Source organism: Cornus florida, unplaced genomic scaffold (assembly GCF_030987335.1).
Source record: "Cornus florida cultivar Cherokee Brave unplaced genomic scaffold, ASM3098733v1 CherokeeBrave_3.0.0_Hap2_Chr06, whole genome shotgun sequence".
Taxonomy (NCBI): Eukaryota; Viridiplantae; Streptophyta; class Magnoliopsida; order Cornales; family Cornaceae; genus Cornus; species Cornus florida.
This window is the reverse complement of record NW_026775576.1, coordinates 5774682-5793056: the sequence shown is the minus strand read 5'-3', so window position 1 is coordinate 5793056 and position 18375 is coordinate 5774682. Positions and strand designations below refer to the sequence as shown.

General features: G+C 39.2%; 1 pseudogene; it reads left to right on the top strand.

Moving 5' to 3' along the window:
• Positions 1-7598: 7598 nt before the first annotated feature.
• Positions 7599-7697, top strand: LOC132315327 (small nucleolar RNA R71; annotated as a pseudogene).
• The last annotated feature ends 10678 nt before the right edge of the window (positions 7698-18375 follow it).

The window sequence follows — 18375 nt, the reverse complement described above, 5'->3', positions numbered from 1 at the left end:
CAACCATCCTTGAGAATTGGATCTCCACCAAAACATGAAGTATTTAAAGCTTTGAATTAGATCTCCAAATCTTCAAACGGTTCATCATTCGGAGTTCGGAGCGCAAAGTTATAGCCATTTCATCAAAGTAGGTCTGGGCAGAGCAAGTGAAGCATGGTGCTTTTTACACTAAATTTGAGTGCTCGAGGCCTTGCTTCGAGTGCTCGAATTTTGGGCAGATTGTTGTTCGGGAATAGCCCATTTCAGCCACTTGCACTCTACATTTACCAACTTTGGATTTCCCTATTGATGAGGTGGTTGAGGATGTCTTTTGGGGGAGAGAGAGAGGCCTTATCTATAAAAGAGAAGAGAAGGGAGGCCACACAAATGGAGGAAGCTTCATATTCTAGCAAGATAGAGGAGAGAGAAGGGAGCAAAGGTAGGAGTTCTTCAAGCAAAGGAAGGAGCACGAAAATGGAGTCTTGGATGGAGCTTCTTCCTTCTTCTAGCTTAGCAATGGGTAACTAACTCTTTCTCTAGGGAGGTGATGAAGTCCCTCCCTTGTAAGCATGTCCTAGGGTAGTCTATATTGGGGGATTGCAATGTATATTTATGGTCTTTTTCATAGCTAAGAGCACTTCATTTGGTGTAATGAATGTTTATATATGTATGGATGATTTCTTCAAGCTCATTATCTTATGTTAGGTGATGTCTTGTATTAATCTTTTTGCTTGAGTTTACATGGTGAGAATGGAAACAAGGTTATGAAATGATTTAATGGCATGTTGATAGGTGACTTTGATAGACAATTGCTTAGGAAATCCTTTGATGGTGTATGCTTAATCTCTAGCTCCATGTGCTTTATCATTTTGTTAAGAATTTGATAGTCTTTCATTTAAGTAAACGTGTATAAGCTACACCTTAGTTAGTTAGTCTAAACATGTTTACCCTTTTGATGGATTATACTTGTTTGAGACCTAATGTACCTCTTGATTACTTACATGGCAACTATGTGTTGCCATGTAGTTCTTGACCATCATATGTTGTTTTCCCCCTAATTTAGGTCTAATCTATCATGTGTATAGGGATGGAGGCGGATTCACTTCCTTAGTCTTCTTTACTCGTCTTTCATCTCTTAAATTCTTGCAAGTTTTTCATTAATGCATATTTCAATTCATAGTATAAGTGACAAACAATCAACAACTCTTTATTACACCTCATCATCCTAAGAATGATTCTAGACATTTAGGTTGCTTTAGACTAGCGCAGTCCCAGTGGTTCGACTTACCCGACCAATAGCCCTATTTTACAATGATTCGTGCTATTGCGAAGGTTGATGTATAGTTGATCAACCGATCACTCACCTTTTTGGGAGAAGTCCTTGCTTTTTTTTTTTTTCGTTAACATTTAATTATTAACCTAGAGTTTGGGCCCTCCACCTTTCGGTGTGAGAAGTTCAGTGTTTGATGTGGCTAGAATCCCGGCTACTTAGTGAAAAGGGGTTATTATCCACCTTTATCAAGAATGAAAGCTTTCAATGCACTACTAGCCCAATTGCGATATAACCAATTCAATAATCAACAAAGCATGTACCCCACAAATGAATGCTAGTGTGCACCTGTGCTAGTGTGAATACTAGAGCGAATCTCAAAACAATCACCAAATCAGGATGATGTGGACCACAAATGCAAGCAAGATATCAATCTTTTGAAAAATTCAGTCATAAATGGCATCCATAAGGCATACAAGGAGTATTGGACTCTCAAGTCAAGCAATTTTTAAATTTTAAGCAATATAGTCCTCAAAAGATCAAAATCATAGCTAGGTGTGGACCAATCATAGAAAATCTCTCAAACAAACAAGTTATGCTCAAAATATTGAATTTAAAAACAAACATTGCAAAGCACCATCACCCCCAAACTTAAATGGCACAATGTCCTCAATATGCAAAGAGAACAAAAGGAAAGCATATACCAGTGCAATTAAGGCAAAGAATGGCCATGATAGAAGTATCCAAAGTGGGTGGCATAGCCCCTGCAAACTTGGGATTAACTATGATCCTAAAATTTGGCACTTGGATAAACTCATCAGATAACAAAAGGGATAATAACAGTGCACAGTGGTTATGCAAGTGTAAATGGGATAACAACTAAAAAAATAGAGAGAGGTATAGGGGTGGTCCTGAAAATTTTGGGCAGTACTCCCTCTCACTAAAGTCACTGCGATGCACCTGATGGAGTCAAACAGATAGTTATAAGAATATGAAAATATGACATCCATACAGAAAACATATATAAATAAAAAAATAAAGTACAGTTCATCCAGTGTCAAAGCCGACAGACACAGCTAGAAAAATAATATAATAGTATCAAAAATATGCGGAGATCACAGATATATAAAATGATAGGAGGAAAGGAATAGAGAGATCAAGAAGAAGAGGTAGGACGGGCAGGTTGCGCTCCGCGTATGTCTCTGGATAGATCTCTGAATGCGGTCATGACATCCGTACAGAGGGAACCAATATCAGCTATAATGGAGACAGCATCCTCTCGGAGAGAGACCATGTCGGCGCGAATAGATACTGCAGCATCCTCCAAAGCCTGGAGTCACTCTCCAAAGTCGGGTGTCTATGCTGCGGGAGAATGATGATCCTGAGCCTGCTCCGCATCGTGAATGGGTGACCTAACCCGAGAGTGCTGCTCTGCGTCCTCGGCAGGCTGCTCCAAATCAGTGTCCATATGTACGACAGCTGGATCGACTGGTATATCGTCCGCTGCCGGGTCTGCTGCTGCCTGCTCCTCTGCCTCCAAATCCTCAGCTACCTCGATAACATCATCCCTCAGACTCTTGATAAGGGTATTGTAGCTCTTATCCTAGACTTTCTTTTTTAAGGAACAGGCCCTAGACTTAGTCTGCTCCGGTGGCTGGAAGGGATAGCACTGGTCTCGTAGAATATGGGTGATGAGATGGCCAAATGGAAGATACTTAGCCCTTTTGGGCTTGGCTTGCTGATGTGGTCGACATACAGCTTCATCATGACGCTCCAGATGGGCGTTGGAATAGATAGGCAATGCCCTGTATAGAATGCGTACAAAGCTGTCAAATAGTCGCCGCGCCTCTGTGTCTTATGGCCGGCCATGAAGATGTTACGGAACAGGACAGAGTCGAAAAACCACAGGTCATCTGGAAGATAGGTCCGGGTGGCATAGGTCTCGCCACTGGCATAGTGACCTGTGAGTAAAACGGCCATGTCTGCATATATGGGCCTGTAGAAAGTGGGATATGTGTCCTGTAGCTCTAGAGGACAGACGTGTGGACACTGGCAAGATCTGGACAATGTGTCCACAGTGATGCGAATCAGGTAGCCATCAATGGTGGTCCCCAGCTCCGCCAGGTTACTCGGGGCAGGCTGGAGGTTCTGGTAGAACATCCGGACCAACCTCGGGTACACTGGGTATGAGACAGGGGTTAGTATGGCTGAGATGCCCCATCTGAAGATATCATCATATGCTGACCCGATAAGCACCGATCGGGAAAAGAAGTCTGTGTCAAAGACTGACTCATGTGCCACTCAAAAGCGTGAGTATCTTTGTAATGGTTGGTCTAACTCCTGGGCTGGCTGTGGTGGTGGAAATGGTATGTGTTCAGCCTCAGCATCACCCTGTGAAGAAGAAGCTCCGTCAACTGGAGACTGAGGTGGAGTGGGCTCCTGGGCATGAGATGGACCCGCCTCGTCATCCAAACTCGGCCTGCCCCTGTGGTGATAGTGTCTGCGGGCTATAGTCTTGACCTTAGCCATGGTCTGCAAAATAAAAGGAAAAAAACTTGCACAAGAAGTCAGGGCCAATATAAAGAATTAAAACACAGTTCATAGAATCATGTATGTCAAATAGGATAGACAAAACAGATAGGGAACATGAATCTATTTAAGTGACAAGGAATAAGTGACATGATGTGAAACATGGGAGACAGTATAAGTATGGAATGCATCCAATGTGGAAAACACAGGCATTGGGCATGTATGAGATGGCATGTAACACAAGAGATGGTGTGTGAGATGTATGAAACAAATCTGTGAAGTTTGATCGATCACAAAAATGTGAGATCAATTCAAGTTCGATCGATTAAGAATGAGTGAGAACGATTTGTTACAGATCGATCGAATAAAAAGTTCGATCGATCGAACTGTGAAGTGAAATTTGAAAAGTCACAGATCTGTGACATGGATGGCACGAGGCCTTCACGAACATGGTTGTGGGCCCATCAACACAACAAAGCATTAATCCTAATCACTTTATGAGGCCCATACTCCCAAAAATTGAAACAAATCTCAAAAGATAAACAACCATATATACATATATATATAAAGAGCTTCAAACTTCATCAATGGAGATTTTCAGCATCAAAATAGCTTAGATCTAGCATTTAAAATATGTGTGGAACAAACTGAAGCTGGAAATCACAAGAGGGAGGTTTGGATCTTACCGGAACGAAGAGAGAAATGGAGATGCTAAGGGGAGTGAGATGCGAGTCAAGATCCGAGAGGAGAGAGAGTGATTCCATGCATGGAATGCTCGCCGGAGTCTCGCCGGAGATGGGAAAGAGTTGGGATGCAGCAGCGAAGGGGAAATGAGGGTCTGAGATCGATTCAAGTTGAATCGATCGAATGACTCTGAATCGATTTTAAAAACATTCCCTTGCTAGTTTGATCGTTCGAACTGAATCTCAGATCGATCGAACTGACATTGATCTCTCTTCTTAAGTGACAAAGTATTTTTATGATTTTTGATTTTTTTTGATTTTATTTATTTTTATAAATAAATATATATATATATTTTTAGAAAATAAAAAAAATAAAATATAAATATTTTTTTTGGAATTTTTGAAATTTAAAACAAAGTCAAAATTGAAAAACAAAGAACAAAGATCGATCTCCCCAAGATCGATCACAGAAAACCTTCGATCGATCGAAAATGCATAGAATTGAAGAAATGTTCGATTGATAAGACAAAGAGGCTTTAGGATGCAGGTGGATGCAGGTTCAAAATTTTTCTAAGTGTTGGAACTGCAGATCGATCCAAGATGAAGTTGGATTGATCGAAGAAGTTTAGATCAATCTAGGAACAAGTTCGAACGATGGGACAGAGAGCTGAAATATGCAGGCTTTGTTCGAACCATTGGACAGAGAGTGATTTGGATGCAGGTTTGATGCAGGTGGGAAGTTCGATCGATCGAACTCATTTTGAGATCGATCGAACTTATGCAAAATGCTCAATTTCAACATAAAAGTGCATGCAATCCTAATCACAGTTCCTAGCAATGCATATGAACCCAAAGCCAATATCTAGACTTCGCAAGAAATGAAATTAAAGATAGAAATGAGGGAGGAATAGGGTTTTGACACCCTACGAAATGTCTTGCTAGTCTTTAACGTCTCTAGCAAGACGTTGGGCTCTTTTAGCTTGGATCAAACATCTTGTAGTGCATCCCCTCCTTTACGAAGTGATAAGTGCTTTGAACTCCACCCAACAAATGGTTCTTTAAGGAACTTGTTGGATTAAGTTCAAAAGAAGTTTTCGGTCCTTGGTCAATACAATCTTTGGGCTTCTACGCCCTTTCAAAACAAGATTTTGAAACTAATTTCTTTGGTTTCAAGGTTGAATATGGACTTTTTTAAACTTTGGTCTCACACAAAAACTCAATTCCTTCACTTTTAAGGTCATGACATTTCTCTGCAACATTAATCTCTTCATGCTTATCAAATGAGTTGGGGGTTGGATTGAAAATATTTAACTTTACCTTCATATGGCCAAATGAAATATTCATTATCCCTGTCCTACAATTAATGTTGGCATTCGCGGTTGCCAAGAAAGGACGGCTAAGGATAACGGGAATTTGGCTCTTAGGATTTGGGACCGGTTCCGTGTCAATGACAACGAAATCAACGAGAAAGAAGAATTTATCACTTTTAATCAAGACGTCCTAAATGATACCCCTAGGCTTTTTGATTGATCGGTCGGCAAGTTGTAAAACTACCGACGTCGGTTTCAAGTCTCCTAAGCCTAATTTGACATATACCGAGTATGGAAGAAGATTAACACTTGCTCCTAGGTCAAGAAGAGCCCGATTAATGATATGATCACCAATGATACATGAAGTGGTAGGTGAACCGGGGTCCTTAAACTTTGGTAGAGTGTTATGCTGCAAAATTAAGCTTACTTGCTCGGTTAAGACCACTTTTCTAGGTGCTTGGCTTTTGTTCTTCCTCTTTTGGGTGCACAAGTCTTTCAAGAATTTGGCATAAGCCAGAATTTGCTTGATTGCATCCAAAAGTGGAAGATTGACTTTCACTTGCCAAAACACTTCTATAATTTCATTTACTTTGGCCTTTTCCTTGTCATTTGAAATGGATCCTTTTAAGGCATCTGGGAATGGAGCTTTTGGTTCAAAAACCTTTGTAGAAATTTTCCTTGAAGTCGCTTCAATACAAGAAGTTTTCAAATCTTTTTGCAAATCTTTCTTTTCAAAATCACTTTTCAACACATTCTCATTTATATGGTCATGCACATGCAATGAAGGAGTAATAAGATATGAAACGGGACGGGTGTCAACTTGTGGTTGCACCGGTTCACTCTATTCATTAGACATACCCACATGGTTATCCACAATCTTTCCACTTCTCAAGGTAGTCACCGCATTGACATGCTCTATTGTGTGACCTTTCGATCAGGAATGAGTCTCCACAACATATTGTTGCTTTTGTGGGGTATTCAGAGGCATTTTTCCTCTCTCTAGCATTTAAAGTACTAGCTATTTGCCCCACTTGGGTTTCTAGCTTAGCAATAGATTGAGAGTGAGAATAAAGTAATTATGTGTTTGCCTCTAAAGTGCCCAAAGCGGTCAAAACTTTCTCTTCAAAAGCGGGACTTCTAACATTTCCTTGGGAATATGATGGTTGATTAGGAAAATGAGAATTAGAAAATTGGTTTCCTTGTGATTGGTATGATGATCTAAAACCTTGGGAAACTTGGCCTTGTAGTGGAGGTGGAATATACTTTCCTTGAAAACCACCTAGGGAAGGGTTTGAGCCCTCCGCTTGGCTTTTCCAAGAGAAATTCGGGTGATTCCTCCAACTAGGATTATAGTGATTTCCATAAGGATTGTTCCATTGATTAGCAAAAACAGCATTTACTTGTTCATGATGCTCACTTTGCACATGTCTATGGGGACAATTGGAAGTAGAATGTAAAAGACTTGAACAAGTCATACATGTCTCATTAGATGCATGATGAGAATGGTTAAGGAAGGAAGATACTTAATTCGCCGAGTTTTGGTTGATTAAAAATTGATTAAACCTTTGAGATAATGGTTTCATTTCGGCGGCAATTTCATTGGAGTGGTTGACTTGATGTAAGCCAACACTCTTCCTACCACTAGAATTTCTACCATTCTTCGAAGATAAAGTACAATGCAATGAATTTTCACTTATGCTCTCATAAAGACGCCACACGTCATCCTCATGCCTATCAATGTAAGAGCCACCCATGGAAGCATCAACCATGCCCTTGTAATAATCCGATAAGCTCTCAAAGAAATATTGAACTAATTGCCATTTGGGCATGTCATGATGTGGACACTTCCTAAGTAATTCATTAAAGCATTCCCATGCCTCATGAAATGTTTCCCCATCCCCATATGAAAATTACCTAATTGAAGTTCTCATGGCATTGGTTTTAGAAACTGGATAGTACTTCTTCAAGAACTCTTCTTGAATTTCTGCCCAAAAAGTTATTGAAAATGGCCTAAGATTGTTAAACCAATATTTTGCCTTGTCTTTAAGGGTGAATGGAGAAAGTTTAAGCCTTAAGACCTCTTCCAGCATGTCCGTGTATTTCACGGTGGAACATATTTCAATAAACTCATCCAAATGCTTGTAAGGTTCTTCACCTGGAAGTCCATGATAGTTAGGGAGCATTTGAATGGTTTGTGGCTTGATTTCATAGTGGTGTGCTCTAAATGGTGGCAATTGAATGCATGTGGGTGCATTATATTCATTAGGCACATAGTGATCTCTTAAAGCAAAGGGAGAATCGGCAATTGGAGGTGTAACATGGGCACCTTGATTGCCTTGAATGATGGGAGGTGGTGGAGCATAGATTGGCCTTGGCATTCCTAATGGAACTTGGCCTTCTTGTTATGGTGGATGAACGAATGGCCTTGGCATGCCTAATGGAACTTGCATGTTATCATGATGCACATTGGGGTGGAGGATACCTTGTTGGACTATGTGACCAAGGTCCTCCACATGGTCCTCATTGTGTCCTTCCAATGATGAAATGGATTGACTAGAACTACCTCTTTCCCTAGGGTTTCGAACAATGGATTCAAGATGAAAATTTAAAGGGACAAGAGTGGGTCTTAATGATCTACGACCATGCATGCACAATGCAACACAAAAAGCAATAATGACAAACACTTCACCTTCACAACAAATCAACAATCAACAAACTTCTTCCACATACAATGTTCCTATACTCCCATGCTTTAACAATATGCAAGAAAAGTAAATTGCCTCCACGCGGGCTCACGATTTATCTAAGAAGTGAAATACAAGCCTCCATGCGGGCCGACGATTTAACTAAGGGTTTAAGTAAGGAAAAGCTCACAAAGGTTCTTTAGCACTTCAACTCCAAATTTTTAGCTTTTAGCTTAGCAATTTTTTTTTATAATGATTTTAGCCTTTTTCCTTTCTTGCTTAGCTCCTTTACTTGGAATACTCCTTTGTTTACCTTCTTAGCCCAATGCTCCTAGTCAAACAAGAACAAACACAATAAGTAACCAAAATTAAAAACAAAGTAAAGACACGATCAAAAGAGTATTAATTCCTAATTGATTCCACAATTACGACGTTGCCAATCAATCAATCCCCGACAACGGCGCCAAAAACTATGGTGTCTTTTAGGGCGTGCGCACAAAACAATGCACAAAACTTTGAGTTTGGAAATTAGTTTCAAGAAGGCACCATAATTTAAATTTATAAACCACTTAACACCTATACTATGTAGTATGAGTGAGAAGGGATCATCCCAAGGGATTGAGGTGTCGTACTAGGTTGAGGAATCAAGATTAAGGTTAGTAGGTCAAATGATCAAAATAGTGGTTGGTTGGTTCAATTAAACTAGATGCAAATTAAACTAAAGTAAACAATAATGCAATAGATAGAATAAAAGAGAGAGATATCTTGGGGTTTAGAGATCACCACGAAGCATACCTTTTCTACACCTTTAATGAATGATTAATGAGGGGAAGAACATGTATTGCAACAAAGTGTGTGTGTGTGGTTGTTCCAACAAGCATGGATGATAAATTAAGTATATATTGTCTAAACAACATGGAGGATAGCACAACATATCAAATTAAGCCATTAATCCTTTCTTTAAGCTCACAATCCAAACACATCACAAGGTTAGAGATATATGTTACTTGTTTTCATAAGTATGGAACATCAACAACAAACATAGATTGTCCTCCCATTTAACAACTACACTACAACTAAGCTAATGACGTGAAATTAAACTAATTAAACAAAGGGAGAGGTACAATCCATCAAGAAATGAGTATGAACCATCAAATAAACCACAAGAACATGCCATTAAGCACTATGTCTTAACAATCTCTAGATCTATAGCATCAATACACATAGACATGCATTAATAACACAAGATATAGAGACAAACACATGAACATCTCTTCTAGCATACATAGACATATGGATAGAATGAAATGATCAATTGGAAGCATTAAACCACATAAATCATTGAATAAACAAGATATATATATATATATATATATATATATATATATATATATATATATATATATATAAGGGTCAAAACATGAATCACAATACAAATCCCCTCAAAAATACTTAAATCAAGAAGTAGAAAGCATGCTTGGGGCTAACTTTAGCCCTAAAAGGATGTCTAGCCACTCATAGATGATGACCTCCAACCCTCATGGGAAAGCTCCATGGAAGAAATCTGCTCCTTGGTAGATGAAGAGTCTCCAATGGTGTCTCTAGCCTCCTCCTCTCCTTTGTTTCCTCACTAAGTATTATCTTCTCTAAGTAAGTGTATATGTGTAAAAGTGGCTTATATTCCTTATATAGGTAGGTCAAAAATCACCCCAAATGAGCTGGGCTCGTACACCAATAATCCTCTAATGATTGGATATGAGACAACTTTTAATGAGCTAGAATTTGGATTTTTCTCGGGATTTGGGAAGTTCGATCGAACTAACTTGAGGTGAGATCGATCGAACATGGCTGAGAACTATCGAATTAAAGTTGGATCGATCCTCAATGGCGGTGCCTTTTTGGATAAAAACAAATCTGAGATATTTTGATGATATTTTTGGGAAAAAGACAAAAGTGGTTGGTAGGGTGGTACCGCTGGATAAGATCTGGCAAGTGGATAAGGACAAGAAAGTTTGATCGATCAGAAAATGATGTTGGATCGATCGAACTTGTGGGATCTCTGAAGATGACATCATGGCCTAGATCTATCTTAGAGTGCTAAGATCAATGAAAGTTGGATCAATCGAACTTTTCTTGAGATCAATCGGAGTTGCTGAAATTCCACTCTTTACTCTACTTTGCTCCTTTCTTTGATTCCTCCCAGAATTGCTTCATTTCTGCTCTTATTTGGCTGAGTTAGCTTATTTTGGGGATAGGTACATGAAAATGGAAATAACACGAAATCAATACAAAACGAGAAATTAAGATAGATAAAGGTTCTAGAATACCTAAGCTTAAGGGGTTTAAATACGTACTTTTCGGCGCTCATCACACCCCCAAACTTAAATATTGCTAGTCCCTAGCAAAGAACTAGAAAGTAAAGGAATGAAATGAGCAACTATACAACTATGAAATAGAAAGTAATAAATGGATAACGCCACTTTCGTAGGAAACACGATTATATTTAGCATATGCAATAAGCCTTTTAAACCCTTAGGTTACCCCTAGTGGATGAGTGAAGTCTCGTGAAGGTTTCCAGAAATGATACTCTCAAACATTAAGCTCATTCTTTCAGAAGAGGCACCAATATTGCAAACATGCATTGGGAGAAAACTACCTCAAGTATGCAATTTTTCAAATATTTCCAAGCAATCTCCCAAAATTTCAACATCAAGCAAGCAAGTATGGTCCTCCACACATCAAGAAAATGAACATGAAAATTAAAACAACTCTAGAATCCTTTTTGAGTGGACCGACATCAAGTGTGTTGCTATCTAAGTCAACTAAAGAAATGATGACATCCTTACCCTCAAACTAGCACACAAATCTAGTACCGATCATCAAGACAAAAAGTGGACCGTTTATTAAAGCTTTATTGTTCTAGGTGCGGTTATTTTTTTATTTTTTTATTTTTTTATTTTTTTTTTTAATAGGATCAAAGATGGAAGCATGGTGCAATGTGTTGATCTATTAAGCTTTCTAGTGATCCATGAGGTCGAGTGTTAGGTAAATGACACCCAAACCAGACGACTTTAGGGCAATAGGCATTCAAACACCCCTAAGGACTTACAAGCTCAAATCAATTAGGCTACAAATCAAAACAACCTCCATCTAATCATTTCCCACTTCTCCCAAAAAGGGGAGAAGTCCTTGTTTTTTTTTTTTTTTTTTTTTTTTTTTTTTTTTTTGTTAACATTCAATTATTAACCTAGAGTTTGGGCCTTCCACCTTTCGGCACGAGAAGTTCAGTGCTTGATGAGGCTAGAATCCCGGCTACTTAATACTTAGTGAAAAGGGGTTGTTATCCACCTTTATTAAGAATGAAAGCTTTCAATGCACTACTAGCCCAATTATGATATAACCAATTCAATAATCAATAAAGCATGTACCCCATAAATGAATGCTAGTGTGCGCCTGTGCTAGTGTAGAATACTAGAGCGAATCTCAAAACAATCACAAAATTAGGATGATGTGGACCACAAATGCATGCAAGATATCAATCTTTCGAAAAATTTACTCATAAATGGCATCCACAAGGCATATAAGGAGTATTGGACTCTCAAGTCAAAAAACTTTTAAATTATAAGTAATATAGTCCTCAAAAGATCGAAATCATAGCTAGTTATGGACCAATCATAGAAAATATCTCAAATACACAAGTCATGCTCAAAATTTTGAATTTAAAAACAAACATTGCAAAACAACATCACCCCCAAACTTAAATGGCACAATGTCCTCAATGTGCAAAGAGAACAAGAGGAAAGAGTGTACCAATGCAATTAAGGCAAAGAATGGCCGTGATAGAAGTATCCAAAGTGGGTGGCATAGTCCCCCCCAAACTTGGGATTAACTGTGATCCTAAAATTTGGCACTTGGATAAACTCATTAGATAACGAAAGGGATAATAACAGTGCACAGTGGTCATGCAAGTGTAAATGGGATAACAACTAAAAAAATAGAGAGAGGTATAGGGGTGGTCCTGAAAATTTTGGGCAATACTCCCTCTCACTAAAGTCATTGCGATGCACCTGTTGAAGTCAAACAGATAGCTATAAGAATATGAAAATATGACATCCATACAGAAAACATATATAAATAAATAAAAAAAGTACAGTACATCCAGTGTCAAAGCCGACAGACACGGCTAGAAAAATAATATAACAGTATAAAAAATATACGGAGATCACAGATATATAAAATGATAGGAGGAAAGGGATAGAGAGATCAGGAAGAAGAGGTAGGACGGGCAGGTCGCGCTCCGCGTATGTCTCTGGATAGATCTCTGAATTCGGTCATGACATCCGTACGGAGGGAACCAATATCAGCTCTAATGGAGACAGCATCCTCTCGGAGAGAGACCATGTCGGCGCGAATAGATACTACAGCATCCTCCAAAGCCTGGAGTCGCTCTCTAAAGTCGGGTGTCTATGCTGGAGCCTCAGGTACTACTGGAGCGGGAGAATGATGATCCTGAGCCTGGTCCGCATCGTGAATAGGTGACCCAACTAGAGAGTGCTACTCTGCATCCTTGGCAGGCTACTCTAAATCAATGTCCATATGTACGGCAGCCGGATTGACCGGTATATCATCCGCTGCCGGGTCTGCTGCTGCTGCTGCTTGCTCCTCTGCCTCCAAATCCTCTGCTGCCTCGACAACATCATCACTCAGACTCTTGATAAGAGCATTTGATAAGCGCCGAATATTATATATTCAAGCGCCCTAAATTGCATTAGTAAAGTCCGTTGTATGTTAATTTATGTAGATTATCTTCATTTCTATGTTTTTATGTATTTTCAGGTTCATTGGCCAAAATGGAACAAGATCAAGGCTTTGTGGAGTTTTGGCCATCAAAAGGCACAATTCTGAATTTCTGGCAGCAGTGGAGTCAGGACTTTACTCACCATTTTGACCTTGCAAACTCGAGAACTGGACTTCCATTATAAAATGGCATATTTAGAGCTCTGAATCAGCTTTCCAAATCTTCAAGCAGTTCGTCATTCGGAGCTTGGACCAGAGAGTTATGGCCTTGTTACCAGAGGTGCGCAGAACTGCCTGGCAGCAATGAAATTCTGCCTTGATCTTCATTTTCGACCAATCATCCTTGAGAATTGGATCTCCACCAAAACATGAAGTTTTTAGAGCTCTGAATTAGCTTTCCAAATCTTCAAACGGTTCATCATTTGGAGTTTCGAGCACAAAGTTATGGCCGTTTTACCAAAGTAGGTCCGGGATGAGCAAACCAAGCATAGGGCATTCTGGCCAATTTTCGAGTGCTCGAGGCCTAATTTCGAGTGCTCGAAATTAGGGCAGATTGCTTCACGAGATCAGCAGTGGAGTTAGGACTTTGCTTGCCATTTTGACCCAGAAAGCTCGAGAACTGGACTTCCATCATAACATGAAATATTTAGAGCTCTGAATTAGCTTTCTAAATCTTCAAACGGTTCATCATTCGGAGCTCGGAGCAGAGAGTTATGGCCTTGTTACCAGAGGTGCGCAGAACTGCCTGGCAGCACTGAAGTACTGCCTTTCTCCCCATTTTCGACCAACCAGACTTGAGATTTGGGTCTTCATCAAAACATGAAGTTTTTAAAGCTCTGAATCAGCTCTCCAAATCTTTAAACGGTTCATCATTCGGAGTTTGGAGCGTAAAGTTATGGCTGTTTAACCAAAGTAGGTCTGGGCGGAGCAAGTGAAGCATGGGCATTTTTACACTAAATTCGAGCGCTCGAGGCCTTGCTTAGAGTGCTCGAATTTGGGGCAGAATTGCCTTCGGGAATTCTCATTTTGGCAGCCACTTGTGCATTGGTTTCCTCATTTTCTACTTACTTCTTTATGAGGTGGTTGGGGATGTTTTTTGGAGGAGAGAGAGAGCTTTGTTGAAGGAGATAAGGCAAGGAAGGCCACACATATCATTATCCCATATTCTATAAGATTAGAAGAGAGAGAAGAGGGCAAAGAGATAGAGTTCTTCAAGCTTGAAGAAGGGAGCACGAAAATGGAGGAGGTCTTCAAGCTTCTTCCTTCTTCCATTGCTCCTATGGGTAACTAAATCTTCTCTAGGGAGGTGATGAAGCCCCTCCCTTGTAAGCATGTTCTAGTGTAGATTTTACTTTTGGGATTTCAATGTATTATTGTTGGTGATTTTATGATCTAGAGCATCATATGTGTTGTAATGAATTCTAATGTCTATACATGATTATTTTGAGCTATTCATCTTGTCTTAGATGGTTTCTCTTCCTAATCATATTGCTTGCATTTCCATAGTGACAATGGAAGTTAGATCATAGAATGGTTTTAATGGCATGGAGTTTGAGAACTTTGATAAATCATTGCTTAGGATGCCCTTTGATGGTTTATACTTGATTCTTAACTTTGTGTGCTCTCATCATTTAATTAAGGGCTTGATAATCTTTGGCTTAGAGAGCATGTTGAAGACTACACCCTAGTTTAGGTAGTTCAAGCATGTGAATCTTTGATGGATTATTCTTGTTTTTGATTTAATGAACCTCTTGAGGATAGTATAGCAACCAAGGGTTGTTATGTGTCATGACCATCATTTATGTTGATTTTCCCAATTTAATCTCAATCTAGAATTTGTATAGGGTTGGAGCGGATTCATTTCCCTAGTTTTTCTCTACTTGTATTTCATTTCTTTTTAATTCTTGCAAGTTTCTAATTTATGCAATTTCAATATTCTTAGCTTAAGTGACAAACAACAAAACCTTTATAAACCCTTCATCATTCTAGAAAGATTCTAGACACTAAGGTTGCCGTAAGACTAGCGCAGTCCCAGTGGTTCGACTTACCCGACCAATAGCCCTATTTTACAATGATTCGTGCTATTGCGAAGGTTGATGTTAATTGACCAACCGATCAATTTTTGGCGCCGTTGCCGGGGACTGCAAACGGTTTAGCGACCAAGGTTCTAGGGTTAAATTTAGTTTGATTGTGAATACTGTGTTTTGTGAATATTTCTTGTGTGGTTTAACCTTTTTTGTGTTGTAAGTGAGATTCTAGGAACTCGAAGCTCGCCGTGGGAATGCTAGCAAATTGTAAGTATAGAGGACCCCAGGTAAGTCTCGTGACTTCTAGTTTCGAATTGTGAATATCGTGCATGTGTTAAGCTTAGAAGTAATTAAATTGCAAGCCCTTGTCGAGGCTATTTCAATTGTTTTAAATTTCGTATTCAAGCATTGGTCCTTGTCGTGGCCATTTACATTTTTTGTCTTGATAATTGAGGAGAATGGGAACATTGTATGTGGAGGTTATGGTGATGAAGTGTTGTGTTGATTGCTTTGTGTGTTGTTGAATTACTCCTAGATGGAGAATAGTTATCTTCCAACTCAATTCTACACACCACATGAGTTTTGTGCATTTTGCTCTAGTCATACACATCATACAAGAGAATGTCTTCCAACGAGACAATTCTCGGACTTCTATCTAGAGCAACCAAATGAAAATTTCTCTGAACCGGGTAGTGATCCATACTTCAATGGTTATAACTCGGGTTGGGGAGACCAACAAAACTTCTTGTGGCATGACATAGGAAATTCAACCCCACAATCTCATATGCAACCTTTTCAACCCAATGATCATCCTTTCCCGCCCTCTTCTCCTTTTCCACCGTCTCCATTGGATGAGCTAATTGTTGCTAACAAACAAATGATGGAGTCTATGCACACGCAAATGATGGACTCCAACAATCAACTATTGGCTTCCCTTGCTAGCATGCAATCCACAGTAGAGTCTATCAATCAAGTGGTACCATATCACCAGTCCCAAGTTAGTGCAATGATAGATGACCAAATATCTCAAATTCAACAAAGGATTAATGCTAAAAATCATGAAGAGGAGGAGACATTTTCATTTGAATTTATGGCCAATCCAAAAGAAAATTCTATGAATGATGAGATTACTCCTAGTAACTTTCATCATGAGAATGATCAAGTGGTTGTTACATGTGAAAATGATGAAATGGTGGTTAAAGATCAAAGTGTTGCCACACATCAAAATGAAGCAATTGTGGTTCAAAATGGGAAAAATAATGATGTAGAGATTGTCTACCCTACTCCAAAACAGCCCCTACATAATCCTTTGCTTGATGCACCTCCTTTAATGGAGGATCCTCTAAAAGCTTGTTTGGCTCATTTCAATTGTGAGGATTTTAATGTTGACAATTCCATTTCAGAGGTGAATTCTTTGCTTAATATTCATCCACATATTCATTCTTTTCCTTTGTCAACATCAAATGTATCTCTTTCTTGGGAGCTTGCATCTCATCCCATTCCCTCACTTGAGTTATCTCAAACTGTTGAGCCCGAACCACCGGATAAGTGTGGGGAGGATGTTGAAAGTTTGAAGGACAATTCTCCGGGCATTCCCATGCTAAATATGATTTTTCAAAACCCTTTGCTAGGTGTGCCCTCACTTGATCCATCTTCCCATAATCCAAATCAGCCCCATAGTCCAAAGTTCTTCATTGAGAAAGAAGAGTGGGTTGAGGTCTTTCCGTTACCTCTTTTCCACTTTTGTCTTCAAAGTCTTCCTCTTCCACTTTTAAAAGAATTATCCTATTTGGGGACCTATGACTCTCTAGAGAGACATGGTATAGGGTAAGGAGGACTAACCTGATCTCGGTGCGTCTAGCTATCGACGTTAAATTTAGCACCCTTGGGGAGCAATTCTTTCGACTTCAATGCCTCCCTAATGATCAATTGCCTGAGCCATGAAATTTTATAGGAAATGGTTAAGAAATGCCAAAATTTAACTTTCTCTGGAACTATCTTAAGTTGTGTTCCACATTTTTAGACTGACTTCTTAGACCTTCTCCACTCTTGTTTTCATTCCCGGAAGTTTCTGGCTCTATCAGGCAATTTTCTCGGACTTTCGACATGGCACTCACATGCATAGCCTCTCATCTTCAATGCATTGTTGGATCATAGTTTCTCAAAATCATCCATGCGTTGGAAAGGTGCTACATTTTGAAAAACTTTCCAAATTGTCCATGCATTAGAAAGAAGTTGAAAAGTTTTCAAAATTTTCCATCCATGCATTACATTGGAATGAAAGTGCAAAGTTTAAATTTTTCCATGCATTGAATTAAAATGGAGTTGCAAAGTTTAAACAAAAAAATATTTCCATGCATTTGAGATGATTGCAAAGTTTGAAAAAAAAAAAAAAACTGCAAAGTTTAAAAACAAAATTTTCAAAATTTTCCATGGAATGGAATGAAGTTCATTGGAGGAAAATTGCACAATCTGAAAAATTTTCAAAATTTTCCTTGCATTGCAATGAAGTGTAGAGTTTGACAATTATCCATCCATGCATTGGATTGTATTAATTTGCAATGTTTCATTATTTTCCATGCATGCAAGGTGAAAATAATCCATCCATGCCTTGATTTGGAAGCATGTTGCAAGGTTTTATCAATTCTTCAGCTCTCAGTTGATCATGTATACATTCACAATGCATAAGAATGAGGCACCTAATGGAATGACATGCAAAGTTCATCTCTCAACCTCACTACATAATGTTACAATGCATGCAAAAGTTCATCTCTCAACCTCAATGCTACTGCCTTCATTTCGAGCACTCTATTTCCTCTTTGGAGTGCTCAAAAGCTCTATGAAGCTTGCACAAAACCATTCCGAGGCTACTGCTTGTATTTCGAGCGCTCTAAGTCCATTTTTGAGTGCTCGAAATGTAAGCCTCTTCATTTTCCCGAGCTTACTGATCCAATTTCGAGCACTTGAATTGGCATTTCGAGTGCTCGACATCCCTCCACATCTTGCCAATCTCTCTGCCCCAAGCTCGAGCACTCTAGCTCCCATTTGGAGTGCTCGAGCCTAGCCAACATGCCCACCATGCAACAAACCAAGCAA